General features: G+C 51.6%; 1 protein-coding gene across 1 annotated transcript in view; it reads left to right on the plus strand.

The window, feature by feature from the left end:
* LOC147121257 (chitin synthase chs-2-like) overlaps positions 1-13,544 on the plus strand; it is a 73,093-nt gene that overhangs the window by 10,632 nt on the left and 48,917 nt on the right. The window lies entirely within an intron of this gene.

Genomic DNA, 13,544 nt, shown 5'->3' on the forward strand with positions numbered 1-13,544 from the left:
ATTGTTTTTTAAAAAAGTTAATTAATTTGTAAATCTTTTCTCTAACCTCTATAATTCTCCTACCTTTCACCGTTTTTCCAGGCCCGGGGCCTAGGCTTCTCCAATTGCCAGCAGTGCAACTCTAGACCCAGGCTCCCGGCCTAGATAGAGACAAACACGGGCAGAGGGTGTGCTGCCTCAGCTCCATTCCTGGGGTCAGTCGGTGGGAAGGCTTCATAAGCAACTGGGGTAGGTCGCAAGCCCCGAATAATAATCTGAAGATCCTGTGTTTGCAGCTGAGGAAATTTCTTCTGCAGACAGCCCCAGGTTAACGGCAGCCATCTTTGTCAAGGAGGGCGAAAAGTTTCAGTGCGACGCCATTTTGATTCAGTGTGTAACAGAGTGCATGCGCGGCCATCTTAGTATAGGAACATAGAGTGGGTGGGGCTTCTGCGCTCCAAATCTGTGTCTGTGACAGACAATTGACTGTGCAGCTGTGCAAGGTCTGTCGCTATAGCAACAGCTTTAGCTACAGAGCTTCAGGGCCACACCTGAGTGTTTAGAAGCTGCTGCTAAGCAACAGTGTTTGTTGTTAAATACAGAGGTAAGAATCTCCGTATCTCTCAACATTAACTCTGAAGAGTGGGTGCCGGATAGCACAAAGTTTCCTGTACTTTAAGTTTATCTCCCCCCCCCTTCCACCCCCCAACCCCACCCCCCCTCCACACCCCCCTTCCCCCCCACCCACCCCCCCTTCCACACCCCCACCCCCCTCACCCACCCCCTCCCCCCCCCACCCCCTCCCCCCCACCCCCACCTCACCCCCCTCCCCCCCTCCCCCACCCCCCTCCCCCCCACCCCACACCCCCCTCCCCCAGCCCCCCCACCCCCCCACACCCACTTCCCCCCCACACCCCCTTCCCCCACCCCCTCCCCCCACACCCCCCACCCCCACTCCCCCCCACCCACCCCCACCCCTCCCACCACCCCCCTTCCCCCACCCCCCTCCCCCCCCCACCCCCCCCACCCCCTTCCACCCCTCCCGTTCACCCCTTCCCCCCCTCCTCCCCTCCCCCCCCTCCCACCCCCTCCCTCCCGCCTCCACTCCCCCTCCCCCCACCCCCCTCCCCCACCCCTCCTCCCCCCCTCCCCACCCCTCCTCCCCCCCCTTCCCCTCCTCCCCACCCCCTTCCCCTCCCCCACCCCTTCCCCCCCAACCCCTCCCCTTCCCCACCCCGTCCCCCTCCCCTCCCCTCCCCAACCCCCCTTCCCCCTCCCCTCCCCCCCTCCCCACCCCCCCTTCCCCCTCCCCTCCCCCCTCCCCACCCCCTCCCCCCCTCCCCCCTCCCACCCCTCCCCTCCCACCCCCTCCTCTCCCCCCCTCTCCCCTCCTCCCCCCTTCCCCCCTCCCCCTTCCCCTCCCTCCCTCCCTCCCCTCCCTCCCCTCCCTCCCCCTCCCCCTCCCCACCCTCCCCTCCCCTCCCTCCACTCCCCCTCCCTCCCCCTTCCCCCTCTCCCTCCCCCTTCCCCCTCCTCCCTCCCCCTTCCCACTCCTCCCTCCCTCCCCCCTTCCCCCCTTCCCCCCACCCCCTTCCCACTCCTCCCTCCCTCCCTCCCCCCCTTCCCCCCTTCCCCCCACCCTCCCCCTCCATCCCCCTTCCCCCCTGCCTCCCCGTTCTCCCTCCTCCCCCCTGCCTCCCCCTTCCCCCTCCTCCCCCCGCCTCCCCCTTCCCCCTCCTCCCCCCTGCCTCCCCCTTCCCCCTTCTCCCACCCTGCCTCCCCCTTCCCTCCTCCTCCCTCCCCCCTCCTCCCTCCCCCTCATCGCCCCCCCTTCCCCTTCCCCCACTCCCTCCTCCTCTTCCCCTTCCCCCACTCCCTCCTCCCCTTCCCCCACTCCCTCCTCCCCCCTCCTCCTCCTCCCCCTCCCCCCTCCTCCTCCTCCCCCTCCTCCCCCCTCCCCCTCCTCCCCCCTCCTCCCCCTCCCTCTCCTCCCCCTCCTCCCCCCCACTCCCCCTCCTCCCCCCCACTCCTCCCCCTTCCCCCACTCCTCCCCCCTTCCCCTTCCCCCACTTCCCCTTTCCCCACTCCCCCCTCCCTCCCTCCCCCCTCCCCTCCCCTCCCCCCTCCACTCCCCCTGTGATGAAATATGCCATTCATCAGGCACTCTGTATTCTCTGTGTTTGATTGTGCCTGTGACTGTGACAAGCAGGGGAGTTTAGTTTCAGTTTCATTTCCTTATCTGTATTGTATTGTGTGTAGGGCTCCGCCCATACCAGGCCCCAACGTGTCTCACAGGCAGTACAGCAGATCTCTGAATGAGAGACACTTCTCCACTGTGTATTACTTTCTGAGTTAATAAAAGCCTTGCTTTGCTCCGTTAACGTTGAGTCTCGGATTCATTGAGGCACATCAATTTTATTAATTCAATTTTCAACGCAATGGATCAACTCTTGAAACCCGAACGTTTGGATTTGGACCCGCATGCGTCGGACGCATCGGCACGATTCAGACACTGGTTTAAGTGTATGGAATTCTTCCTGGACAATTCCGCAGCCATCACAGATGCTACGGACGCTGGAAGTATGAAACTCGGAATCCTGCGGAATTGGGTAAGCCACCGGGTTTACCCCCTCATCCAAGACGCCGACACGTACCCGGCCACGTGCGACATCCTAAAGGCGCATTACCAGCAGCCTACGAATGAGGTATACGCTAGGCATCTGCTTGCTACTCGCACACAGCGACCTGGGGAATCGCTGGATGAGTTCCTAGTCACCCTGAAAACGCTTGGCAAAGACTGCAAGTGCCAAGATGTAAAAGCCGCAGTGTACACTGACGAGCTTCTTCGTGATGCCTTTATCACAGGCCTCAGCTCCACTTACATCCGATAGAGACTACTGGAAAAAACGGGACTGGACCTGAAACAGGCTGTGGACACAGCGCGATCCCTGGATGTGGCCCAGAGAAACTCGGACGCCTACTCTTCAGCCCACGCCGCCCACGCCGCCACGTGTGCGCCAAGGGCGCCGCCATCTTGGAAGGCATCTTCCCCGCCCGGCAGCCCGACACCGTCGGGGCCCCACTCTCCCCCCCAGAAGCCCTACGACAGCCGCGACGCGTCGGGGCCCCAACTGCTACTTCTGCGGGCAGCCGAAGCACACCAGAAACCTGTGCCCAGCGAAAGGCACCACCTGCTTTAAGTGCGGTAAGAAGGGGCACTTCGGGAAGGTGTGCAGAGGGAACCCCGCTGGAAAACCCGCCACCGCCGCGTGTGCGCCATGGGAGAGGCCATCTTGGACACCATCTTGCCCGACCTCGTGGGGTCCGCCATCTTGTGAGCAGACAGCGTGGACGCCATCTTGTCTCGATCAGGGCACTACAGTGGCACCGGTCACAGTGGACCAGGCCAGACCGCACCCGCTATCCAAATCAATGGTGGACATCGAGGTAAACGGGTGCGGGGTTAAATGTTTAATTGACAGTGGAAGCACGGAGAGTTTTATCCACCCTGAACTAGCACAACAACTCTCTCTAACGGTGGTCCCTGCTCGGGGCACCATCTCTATGGCTGATAAAACCCAGACATCGACCATTATGGGTTACTGCGCGGTACAATTGTCCGTTAACGGAACTGTATACGATAATTTTAAATTACTAATCATGAAGAGCCTATGTGCGAGCGTGATCTTGGGCCTGGATTTCCAGTGCCACCACCAAAGCATCACGCTCAATTACGGTGGGTCCCAGCCGCCCCTCACAGTGTGTGGTCTGGCTACCCTGAAGGTAAAGCCACCTTCGCTATCCGCGAACCTTACTCCCAACTGCCGGCCAATAGCGACCAAAAGCAGGAGGTACAGCTGGGAGGACAGGCGGTTTATCGCGACCAAGGTGGACAGGCTGCTGAGGGAGCGCGTTATTGAACGCAGCAACAGCCCGTGGCGCGCCCAAGTGGTGGTGGTGAGGGGTAGCGAGAAGAAACGGATGGTGATCGACTATAGCCAAATGATCAACATGTACACCCAACTAGACGCCTACCCGCTACCCCGCATATCAGAAATGGTGAACCAAATTGCCCAATACCGGGTGTTCTCCACCATCGACCTCAAGTCAGCATACCACCAGCTCCCTATCAGACCAGAGGACCGCCTGTACACCGCCTTCGAGGCGAACAGACGCCTCTACCAATTCCTCAGAGTCCCCTTTGGGGTGACGAATGGGGTCTCGGTCTTCCAGAGGGAGATGGACCGCATGGTCGATGACCACCACTTGCAGGCAACCTTCCCCTACCTCGACAACGTCACCATCTGCGGTCACAACCAGCAGGATCACGACTCCCACCTCGAGAGGTTCCTGAAAACCGCACAAAAACTCAACCTCACTTACAACGAGGGCAAGTGCATTTTCAACACCACGCGCCTCTGCATACTAGACAGCGTGGTGGAGAATGGGGAAATCGGACCAGACCCCGACCGACTGCGCCCCCTACGGGAGCTGCCCCTGCCCAACACTCCCAAAACCCTGAAAAGCTGCCTGGGGTTATTTTCTTATTATGCCCAATGGGTCCCCAACTACTCCGACAAAGCCCGCCCCCTCTTGAAAGCATCCTCTTTTCTGCTCTCTGCTGAGGCCCACGCCGCCTTCAAAAGCATTAAGCAGGATATTGAGCGGGCCACGCTACAGGCAGCGGACGAGAACACTCCCTTTCAAGTGGAAAGTGATGCGTCTGACTTTGCCTTGGCGGCCACCCTCAACCAGGCGGGGCGGCCCGTAGCTTTCTTCTCGAGGACCCTCCAAGGGCCCGAAATCAGACACTCCTCCATGGAAAAGGAGGCCCAAGCCATCGTGGGGGCAGTGCGCCACTGGCGCCACTACCTAGCCGGCAAACGCTTCACCCTACTTACCGACCAGTGGTCGGTAGCGTTTATGTTTAATAATAAACAGAAGGGGAAGATTAAAAATGATAAGATTCTCAGGTGGCGGATCGAGCTCTCCACCTTCGAGTGTGACATCATTTACCGGCCAGGGGCCCTTAACGAATCCCCCGACGCCCTCTCACGAGGGATGTGTGCCAGCGCCATCGGGGATCAGCTACAGACCCTTCACAATGACCTCTGCCACCCAGGGGTCACACGGCTGTTCCACTTCATAAAGTCCCGCAACTAATCCTACTCGATTGAGGAAGGTCGGTCTCTGACCAGGAACTGCCGCACTTGCGCTGAGTGCAAGCCTCGGTTCTACCGCCCAGATAGAGCCCACTTAATCAAAGCTACACGCCCCTTTGAGCGGCTCAGCTTAGATTTCAAGGGCCCCCTCCCATCAGTCGACCGCAATGTTTACTTCCTGAACATTGTGGATGAATACTCCCGTTTCCCATTCGCCTTCCCCTGCCCAGACATGACCAGCGCCGCGGTCATTAAATGCCTCAACAGCCTGTTCTGCCTGTTCGGTATGCCGAGCTACGTCCATATGGATAGGGGGGCATCCTTCATGAGTGAAGAGCTACGCCAGTACATGCTGTCCAGGGGGATCACCACGAGCCGTACCACCAGCTACAACCCCCAGGGTAACGGCCAGGTGGAGCGAGAGAACGGGACCGTATGGAAAGCAGTCACTCTAGCTCTAAGGACCAAGGGCCTCCCTATCTCCCGCTGGCAGGAAGTCCTCCCAGATGTGCTCCATTCGATACGGTCGCTATTATGTACTGCCACTAAAGCCACGCCTCATGAACGAATGTTTGTCTTTCCCCGGAAATACACCTCAGGCGTATCCATGCCGTCATGGCTCTCCACCCCAGGTCCGGTATTTTTACGAAGGCATGTGAGGGGCCACAAGACGGACCCTCTCATGGAGTCAGTGCACCTACTCCACGCCAACCACCAATACGCGTATGTCTGGCACGCCGATGGAAGGGCGGACACCGTGTCCATAAAAGACGTCGCCCCAGCCGGTAACGACAACAACCACGACAACAACAGCAACGACGATCACAGCAACTCTTACCCACCCACTATCCTTTCATCACCCCCGGAAGAACATCGACCAACGGTGCCCCCACCAACTACCCCTTCAACAACCCTGGCGGCACCACCGGCAGAGACCCAGGAGGCCACTGGGGACACCCAGCCGACACCCGAGGCACCACAACAGCTACGTCGGTCACAGAGGACTATCAAACCCCCGAACAGACTAAATCTGTAGAAGGGGTGAATGTGATGAAATATGCCATTCATCAGGCACTCTGTATTCTATGTGTTTGATTGTGCCTGTGACTGTGACAAGCAGGGGAGTTTAGTTTCAGTTTCATTTCCTTACCTGTATTGTATTGTGTGTAGGGCTCCGCCCATACCTGGCCCCTACTTAAGCAGGCCCCAGCGTGTCTCACAGGCAGGGCAGCAGATCTCTGGATGAGAGACACTTCTCCACTGTGTATTACTTTCTGAGTTAATAAAAGCCTTGCTTTGCTCCGTTGACGTTGAGTCTCGGATTCATTGAGGCACATCACCCCCTCCCCCCTCCCCTCCCCCTCCCCCCTCCACTCCCCCCTCCCCCTCCCCCTTCCCCCTCCCCCTCCCCTCCCCCTCCCCCCTCCACTCAACCCACCTCCCCCCCAGTCGCGCTCTCTCTTCCCCCCAGTCGCTCTCTCTCTTCCCCCCGTCGCTCTCTCTCTTCCCCCCCAGTCGCTCTCTCTCTTCCCCCCCATCGCTCTCTCTCTTCCCCCCCAGTCGCTCTCTCTCTCTCTTCCCCCCCAGTCGCTCTCTCTCTTCCCCACCCCCCCCCAGTCGCACTCTCTCTTCCCCCCCCAGTCGCTCTCTCTCTCTCTTCCAACAACAACATGCCCTCAAAAGACCCTCGGCACCACCGGGCACTTCAGCTAGTACACAATATACAGGCTTATATAGCCCGAGTGGCAATTACCGGCATTACAGCACACCTGGGGCTCTTAAAGGCACATACACCACAATTCCTCCCCTTTTAGCTAACCAGTACATCATATTTTAAGTAATTATTAATTACATGTTATAAGCAATATAATATACATTGCTCCAGTTAATTAATTATAAGTTAGTCTCTCAGGAGGCTTCCTGACTCGGTCCGGATAACGCCTCGGGGGTGTAGTAGTTTCTGGTGGTGTAGTAGGTTCTTCTGGCAAGGCTGATTTGGCTTGAATGCCAGTGTCGGGTTCATCGGGTACCAGTATCACCGGATCGGAGGTAGATATGGGTATCTCTACTTCATCGTTAGATGTATAGAGTTGTGGTGTAGGTTGTCCCTTTTCGGATGACTTTATGATTTGGTCAGCATGGCGCCTTATTATGCTTTCTCCGATGTCCACGGTATACATCAGTGGTCCTAGTCGTGTGCAGATAGTTCCAGGCTGCCGTTTCTCGGTACGGTAGTCCCGGGCCAAAACCTGTTGACCTATCTGGAAGGCCCTAGTTGGCCTTTCATTCATGCCTTGAAACTGCCGGTTCTCCACGTCTCTTCTGATGTTGGGCTTGACCAAATCCAGCCGGCATCTTAGGTTTCTATTGAAGAACATCATGGTGGGAGTTTGGTTGGTAACCATATGTGTTGCATTCCTGTATGCGAATAAGAAGTTATCCACCTTGTGCTGAAGTTTTATGTCTTCATTACCCATGGCCTTTATGGCCTTCTTGAAGGTCTGGACAAACCTTTCAGCCAATCCATTGGTGGCGGGATGGTATGGGGCGGACGTGTAGTGCTTTACCCCATTGTTTTTTAAGAACTTTCTGAATTCTTCGGACACAAATTGCGGTCCATTAACAGAACATATCTGTTCCGGCAGCCCATTCCTGGCAAATATGGTCCTTAATACTGTAATGGTTTTCTCCGTGGTGGTGGAGGACATCTTTATTACCTCCGGCCACTTGGAGTGTGCATCAACCGCGATTAAGAACATTGAGTCCATAAATGGACCAGCAAAATCGATGTGCACCCTTTGCCAGGGAGATGAGGGCCACTCCCATGGATGTAGAGGGGCTTGTGGTGGAGCGTTTTGGACCTTCTGACATCCTAGGCAGCTCTTGGTCATTTCTTCGATGTCTCCATCGATACCTGGCCACCATACAAATGCCCTAGCTAGGTTCTTCATTTTCACTCCACCCAGATGCCCCTCGTGAAGCTCCTTTAGCACTTTATCCTGGAGTTTGGGTGGAATCACCACTCTGGATCCACACATCAAGGTGCCTCGGCACACTGACAGCTGTTCTCTTCTTTGCGAGAATGCTGGCAACAGTGGTTCGCCATGTGCTGGCCATCCCTTCACTGTTAAATCGTAGACCCGTGAGAGAGTCGGGTCATTTCTCGTCTCCCTTTCAATGGCAGAATTTGTCACTGGTAGACATTCCACTATGGTAGAGTGGAATATCTCTACTGGGTCTACTGTAGGTGCCTCTTCTACCGTTGGCAACGGTAGGCACGATAAACCGTCAGCATTCCCATGCTGTTTTGGCCCTTTGTATTCTATGTTGTATTGGTGTGCCCCTAGAAAAAGGGACCACCTCTGTAGCCTTTGCGCTGTCATAATGGGAACACCTTTTTTAGGGTTGAATATGGAGATGAGGGGTTGATGGTCAGTCAACAAGGTAAATTTTTGTCCGTGTAGGTAATGGTTGAATTTCTTCACTCCCCATACCAGGCTGAGTGCTTCCCTGTCGATTTGGGCATAGTTACGCTCAGCTGAGTTTAATGAGCGTGACGCAAAAGCTATCGGCCGTTCTGAGCCATCAGGGAATTTATGGGATAATACTGCTCCTATGCCGTAAGGGGAAGCATCGCACGCCAGTCTGATTGGCAGTGATGGGTTGTAATGAGCCAAAACTTCTTCGGATGTGTTTAAGTCTTTGCATTTATGGAAGGCACGTTTACAGTCTTCGTTCCATTTCCAAATCACTCCTGTTTGTAGATGTTCATTAAGAGGGTGTAGAAGAGTTGATAAGTTCGGTAAAAATTTCTGATAGTAATTTATTAATCCCAGGAACGACCTTAATCATGAAACATTTTCAGGTGCTGGGGCTTTTATAACCGCTTCAATTTTTTCAGGTGACTTATGCAACCCTTCATTATTGATTATGTGGCCACAATATGATATCTGATTTTGGAAAAATTTGCACTTGGGGCGATTCGCTTGTAGGCCCCGTTCTTTCAGCCTAGTGAGCACCTGCTCCAAATTGGCAAGGTGCTCGTTGTCGTTTTCTCCTGTTATAAGGATGTCGTCTAGGTAGCATTGAGTCCCTGGAATCCCTTGCAGGACTTGCTCCATAGCTCTTTGCCAGATAGCTGGAGCTGATGCTACTCCAAAAACCAGTCGATTGTACTGGTACAGGCCTTTGTGTGTGTTTATCGTGAGATACTTTTTAGAGGCCTCCTCAACCTCCATCTGTAGATATGCCTGTGCCAAGTCAATTTTGGTGAAACGTTTCCCTCCGGATAGTGAGGCGAAAATATCTTCTATCCTCGGAAGAGGATACTGTACTGTGTGAAGGACCGGGTTGAAAGTTACCTTGAAGTCATCACAGATGTGAATTTTTCTCTGTTCTTCAGATTTATCTTTATTCAATGCTTTTTTCATGACTGGAACGATGGGTGTTGCCCATTCGCTCCAATCTATTTTGGACAATACGCCTGCTTTTTCCAAATTCTCCAGCTCTGCCTCGACTGCTGGACGTATTGCGTATGGCACCGGTCTTGCCTTAAAAAATTTGGGAATTGCTGCATCTTCCACTTTTATTGAGGCGGTGATGCCTTTCAAGTTTCCTAGTTTCTCTTGAAACACTTCTTTGGCGTTGGCCAAGATGTCTTTTAATTGTTCAGGTATGATGTCATCATTGTTTTTTTCCTTACTGGTCACCATCAGTGCCTGAATGGAGTGCCAGTCTAAACGTATCTTCCTGATCCATTCACGTCCCAACAACGGTGGACCACCATCTTGTAGAATGTATAAATACAACTTTTGTATTTCTTTGCCGTTGTATACAACAGGCACCTTTATTTTTCCTTTGGGGTATACTTTCTGCCCCGTATATGTTTTTAAGATAATGGATGTGTCTTTTAGAGGTATATGCGAAAATAGCCTCTCGTAATCCCGTCGATTTATTACGGTTAGAGCTGATCCTGTATCTAGCTCCATTTTAACTGGGGACCCTGCTATTGTGAGGGTAACCCAAATGGTTTGGTAATCATCTTTGGCAAGTACATTATGTAATTTGAGACAGCTTAGTCTCTTGTTTTCAAAGTCGCTATCGCTCTTCTGGTCTTCGGAGCTACCGTCCGTCATCATTTGTACCTTCCTGTACTTTTCTTTATTGATTTTTTTTTTCTGTCAGTGGATTTATTTTGTCCAGATCGGCATACCCGTGCAATGTGTCCAATCTTCCCGCATTGCCTGCATGCTTTGTCCTTGAACCAGCAGTCCCTCTGGTTATGGGTGGATCTGCCGCAGCGATAACATCTTTTGAAACCCTGTGTCATTTCATGGGTGCCGAAGTCCTGTGTCTTTTGTTGTATCTCTGCAGCTCCTTTTGCTGCTGCTTCGTATGATACAGCCATACTGAAAGCTTTGTCCAATGTTAAATCTTTTTCAGAAAGCAGTCTTTTTTGTGTTCCTTCATTTAAGAGACCGCAAACGAATTTGTCTCGAAGATAATCTGATAGTCCTGCCCCGAATTGGCAGTACTTTGATAGCTTTCTTAATTCGGTTAGGTAATCAGCGTTACTTTCATTCTTGTGTTGATTTCTCTTGAAGAACTTGAATCGTTCCGCTATTAGCAGCGGTGTTGGGTTTAAGTGCTCCTGCAGGGTATCAACAATTTCTTTAAAATTCTTGTCCTTTGGTTTGGCTGGAGTGATTAAATTTCGTAACAGCCCGTATGTCTTTGCGCCCATTAAGTTCAGAAGTACTGAAGCTTTTTTTTCATCTTCTATTCCATTTGCAGTGCAATATACCTCTACTCTTTCCACGTATGTGGTCCAATCCTCTATTTCGCTATCAAAAGCATCAATATTACCAGATTTAGGCATTTCAGAAAAGATATGGCGCTTCCCGCGCTTTTTTTTTCTTTTCTGTAGCAAAGATATGGCGCTTCCCACGCTTTCCCGCCGCTGCTGCCGATAACAACGCTGTTTACTGCGGTTTCCGTTCTCTTTTTTTTTTAATTCACTGTTGGAGACTTGTTCCCGCCGGAGGTCTGAACGCTGACCTGCTTGCCGCGCCGGCCATCTCCCGAGTGCTCCCTCCCAGTCCGTTATTGCTTGCCTCCGATTTTGCTGCCTGTCTCAGCTGTAGAGCCAGCCGCTGGAGCCCCAGCCTGACGCCCAGGAAGGATTAGCGCAGTACCTGCCACCAGCTTGGCCAGCTGGTGAAACCACAGCTTCTCTCACTTCCTTGAATCTTCTGGACGCCCGAGGAATCGATGTCCTTGAGGTGCTGCCGAATTGCAGGTAAGTCCGTTTCCACTTCATCGCCACTGTAGTGTCCGTGTGTTGATAAAGACACTGAAGACAGGAGTTGGTTCATAGGTATTTACTAAGCAAAGTCTGGGGGGGGGTTCTAACGGATATACACAATATACAGGCTTATATAGCCCGAGTGGCAATTACCGGCATTACAGCACACCTGGGGCTCTTAAAGGCACATACACCACAATTTAATGATTGGGATGTTTTTTAAAATTTTATTTAAAGTTTAAGTAGTGTTTTGGGGTGCAGTACTTCTCATGAGTTTGACAGTTCTTACTCTCAAACTTATGAATGAAGTTTCCCCTCCCCTGATTGGCTGAACAGTGCTCACCTGATCCCAGCCGGCACATCGCACTAACTACGCCGCTGGGTCAGGTTAGCACAGCGCGCCGACATCAGAACCTGGCCACTGAAAGGAAATCCACTGCGGGCCAGGTTTCAGATGTCGGCGCGCAGGGTGAGCGCACATCGGGGGCTTGCACGCGCGGCAAGCCCCCGACACCAAGTTCTGGGCCATTATCTATTGTTACAAATTTCAGGACTGCCTTAGACATTCTCTTGTGTACAGTGATATTAATCACTCTAAGTAAGTGGTCGAGTGTCTTATGTTCAGGTTTGTGCCCATACTGCGTAATACCTAATTATGTGATAGTCTAACACCAGGGTGCAACGATAGGACTCCCCTGTAATCCGGCCTGATAATGTGTCCTTCACATGTGGCCTCATGTATGCTTCTCCACTCTCTCTGAAGGTGGATGGAAACATTTAGTGAATCGTTAATTTGCTTTATTTTACAGACAGCCAGTGAACATACAGAATAACAGTCAAATTCCACTTACTTCAATCAATCTCAATTCTCTGAATGAAAAATGGGAAAACATTAACTGTGAACCCTATCCCTTTTGTGGGCTGACTTCCCTGTTTTTAGAATATCTTTCTGAACAACTTCTAACTGCAAAAGCTGACCTGAATTTTAGCTTCCAATCCCAACCTAAATATTGCCATTCACAGTCCTTTGTTTTAAATCTAACTCTCCGTGTCCCTTTGTCTTTTGTCTCCATGTCCTGGTCAGTGGGAGGATTGTAACTCTAAGTTCCTCCCCATTCAATAATTCACCAGTAAGCCTGTCAATAAAATTGACTACTTCTCCCTCCTCCCCTTGGGTTATGAGTTTAAAGAAAACATCTTCTGCTATTCTCAAAATGGAAAGAGGCCATCCTGACTAATGGGCCTAGGCTGAGACAATGGACCCTCATTATGTCAGTTACAAATAGAATGTGAGCCACAATATTCCACACACAGGCTCATGTGGTTTTAATGCGCCTTCAATACTTGGGGCCCGTGCCATTTTTAAATCTGTGAAAATTTACTTTGTTCTAAAACACAACAATTAAACATAACTCAATCTAAAATCCTCGCAGTGAGGAAAAAATGATCAAAAATTCCAAAATTATGTACCAGATTCTGAGATTTCATTCAAATAGTAAAATGTCTGAACCAAAGCAAGATGTTTATTCTATAAGTGTACCAAAATTCAGAAAACATGGATAATAAAATTTGCAATTATATGTTAATATAGTTCATAATTATAAAATGGATACATTTGATCCATATAGAATGTTGAATTAATAATTATTCAGGTAATAGATCATCACGTAAAAAAAATGTTTGCCTGTAACTTTATTATTGACTGCATTCTGATAGTATTTTATAATAATGGCTCTCAACTGTAGAATTGTACAATTCAAATTTGAATAAAGCTCCAGCTAAATATTGGATCAGACAAACATGGCACAATAGAAATAGAAACTGCGAGCCTTGCCTAGCCATGCACAAGTATCCACATCATTACACCTTTTAAAACTAAATCCCTAAAGAGAATGTGATTAATGTAACAAAAATATGGTTTGTTTCTGAATACTGGTGCCAATTTCATTTTGAAGTTTGATTTTGTTTAAGCAGGTGGTATTATTGGTGAGAGGGGGAACTTTCCACAAGGTGTTAGTGATTCAAACAGTTTTAAGGAGCTGTACGAACATTCAGTTGCAACAAGTCTGCACCAGCACCACAGGTGTATGTAACATGTA

The sequence above is a fragment of the Somniosus microcephalus genome, chromosome 3, assembly GCF_052327205.1.
Source record: "Somniosus microcephalus isolate GS21.2 chromosome 3, FLI_Smic_1.0, whole genome shotgun sequence".
In the NCBI taxonomy this organism is placed as follows: Eukaryota; Metazoa; Chordata; class Chondrichthyes; order Squaliformes; family Somniosidae; genus Somniosus; species Somniosus microcephalus.